Here is a 3,543-nt window from a genome sequence, read left to right on the forward strand (position 1 = left end):
GGCCAAGTCAGGCTTCACGGGGTACGGTCGCAGCTGGCACACCCAGCAAAGGCCCTCCCAGCCACCGCCAACTCCTGAGCATCAAGCGTCAGCACTGAGTCTAGGAGGACATTCAGACTGCAGACCTGTGTCTTCAGGGGGAGTGCAACGCTGTCAAGCACAGGTTGCCACCCTATATCCCGATCCAACGAACGACTGACCTGGAGGACCTCTGTCTTGTCGGGATTAAGCTTCAGCTTCTTCTCCCTCATCTAGCCCATCACAGCGGCCAGACACTGATCCAGTATCCGAGAGGCTTCCTTGGATTTCAGTGGAAAAGAGTAGTAGAGTTGGGTGTCATCTGCATAGAGGTGGCACCGAACTCCAAAACTCCGGATGACCTCTCCCAGCGGTTTCATGTAGGTGTTAAAAACATGGGGGACAGAATGGAACCTTGCAGTTCTTGAAGACTGAGTTTTGAAATTAACAAGTAATAGTCCATATCAGAACTGTTTTCTGAATTGTTCAGTCTTGATCCCTTCTTAGTTGCAGTGTGTTTGGTTTTCAGGGGGACAACACACCTGGAAATTCCTGGGCCATGGATGGATCCAAAGGCTATGTAATCCTCAAGTTGTCCTGACCCACCTGCTGAGCCTCTGTAGCCATGGACCATGTTGGGAAGGAAATGGAAATCAGTAGTGCTCCCCAGAATTTTTTTCTGTATATGTGAGTAACTACCTTCTTTTTATCTTAGTCTTATTCTTCTCCTCTCTCTTTTTGGCTTAAGAAGCAATCATATAGATGGGTTGATTCAAAAAAACTCATAGTAAAATATTGTCTAATGACTTTATTTATGTTTCGAAACAGAGCTTGCAATCTAGACCACTTTCCTCCTTTTCACCTTTTCAGGGGTTTAAGAATTATATCGAAATGGAGGAAGGGACATTTTTGAAATCTTTTATCTAATTGTAGAACTTCATACCTTCTAATACTCCCTCCTGACAGTTGATCCCTTATCTCCCCTGTATTTTTCATCTTTGATACCCAATGTTTTAATTTTATTATCCCCTTTTCTTGAAATTCATTTTCTAACTCCTTTTTGAGATATATAGGGATTTTTTTGTAATTAACACTGGTGTTAATGGGGAGATGGGTGGTATTATTTTTTATTCATTTTTAGTCCAAATTTCCAATCTATTTTTAGAAAAGGGATTCTTTATTTTGTTATACCATTTCTTCTCCAGATTTCTAGTTTTCCCTGTGAAGAAAATATATGCTAATTTCATAACTATGTCTTTGTTCTCTTCTTCTAAATATTCTAAATCCTTTGACCTATAATCCCTTCAATAATATACTTTAATTTGTTTGTTATATAGTATAATTTTAAGTTTGGTATTCCCAGACTTCTCTTCTTTTGTATTTTATACAATTTTTCTTTGTTTATTCTAGCTCTTTTATTCCTATTACAGAAGGTGTTTAACATATTCTGCCAATTTATAATTTCTCCTGCTGAGATTTTCATAGGTAGCATCCTAAAGAAAGAGTTTATTTTGGGTAGTGTTTTATTTTTTGTGTTGTCGAAGGCTTTCATGGCCGGAATGACAGGGTTGTTGTGTCTTTTCCGGGCTGTCTGGCCATGACCCAGAAGCATTCTCTCCTGACGTTTCACCCATATCTATGGCAGGCATCCTCAGAGGTTGTGTTTCATTTTTATTAATACTATTCTACCAAACCATGATCATTTGAGCTTGGCAAATTTAGCCAGGGTATCCTTGACATTTTCCCTTAATCTGATTACATTATCTCCTTCTAGATTGCCAATTTCCTTAGATATATTGATTCCTAGATATATTTTGACTTCTTTATTTTTATTCTAAACACTCTCCCTTCTCTTAATCTCTCTTCCTCTTTTTTAGTATAATGAAATAATAAGATTGTGTCATCCACAAACAAACTTATCTTATATCTTTCCTCCCTATCCCTTTTATATTTATATCCTATTGTATCATATTTGCTAACATTTCTATAACTATTGTGAATAGGGTAGGTAAAAGGGGGCATTCCTGTTTTGTCCCTCAAGTTAGTTTTATTTTTCCTGTAAGGCCATCATTTACTTGTATTTCCGCAAAGTTAGTTGAGTATAGCTTCTCAATCAGTTCTCTAAATCTCTCTCCTAATACGATTTTTTCTAGAATTTTTTAAAGTGCCGGCCATGAAACACAATCAAATGCCTTAAGTATATCTAGGGCCAGTATCCCTGCTTTTGCATTTTTTTCTCAATTGTGTGAATTACGTTTAGTCCTCTTCCCACTAGGTTTGACATTTATCTTCCAGTTAGCTAGGAAAGTCTTTTCTGCCAAAAAGCTATAAATCCCAGGGGTCCATGACAGTTGAAGTGGTGTTACTAAAATAGATTCAGACCTTAAACACTTTCTAGTCTTACAATCATATATCATTTCAACATTTATTTTAAAATTTTATTTTTATTTTAAGTTTTAAAATTATCTTTTAATTTAATTTAATGTATTGGTTACATTAGAAAAAGAAACATGATCACTGTGAAAATAAAAAAGGATTCATACTTTGGTTTGGAACCATACTTTGCAACCATTGGTTCTAAGTCTTGGATGTTTCTATCTGAAACAGTATTTTATTTATAGGGTGGGGAGAATTACCAGAGACTTAAACTTTTCTCTTGGCCCAGTGTAGTTAAAAGTAGATGTCACAATGCATACTGGCAGGGATGTAGCCAGAAAAAAAATTCAGGGGGAGGGGGGTTGAAATGTTGTTGTTTTTTTTGGGGGGGGGGGTTAGCGAATCATGAAGAGTAGTTTCATAAAGCAAAGTAATTTTGAAATCAGGCTCCATGGATAAACTTCAGTGGACACTCAGGACAGATAAACTTCAGTGGATATTCATAGGAATTTGGTTAACCAGTTAAAATTCATGAATAAACCAGATTTTTAAAAAACCTGAAATTTTTCGGGGAGGATTGAACCCCTAACGCCCCCCCCCCCTTGGCTACCGCCCTGGATACTGGTGTTTCAATCTGCCTGCCCCATAACATTTGAGGAGGCTCATGTGAGACAGTATCTTGCCAACTCACAGCCATAACATCATGTCACACATCGAGCATCCCAAGATGTGACAAAGACATGGAAAGAAACACGAGGCTACTCTTTTTCATCAGACTTGTGGGGTTTGCCTTCCAAAATATGACCATTTGGAGTGAGCAATCCACAAGACTGGATTATCCTTGGGATCAGGAATGTTGACCCAGGTGAGACTGGGAATGTTTGTCACAGGTATGTATCTGCCTCAGCTAATACCCTGAACAGTTGTTCCCCTGTCTAGTACGTTATCAAGTTTTAAATCTTAAATAGTGATTAGGTCACATAAAGTGGCTCTTATTTCATCCAACTTCAGGATTGCTCATCAGTACATATACTGTATCTGTAATACATATTCGAGCTCTTTAGTTTTGGTTTTCAGTAAAAATTCACCTACAGAGTTTAATGGCTTCCAAGCTCTGTTCCAGAATAAGCCCCATTAAAAAACGGCATT

This window comes from Anolis carolinensis, chromosome 1, assembly GCF_035594765.1.
Source record: "Anolis carolinensis isolate JA03-04 chromosome 1, rAnoCar3.1.pri, whole genome shotgun sequence".
Taxonomy (NCBI): domain Eukaryota; kingdom Metazoa; phylum Chordata; class Lepidosauria; order Squamata; family Dactyloidae; genus Anolis; species Anolis carolinensis.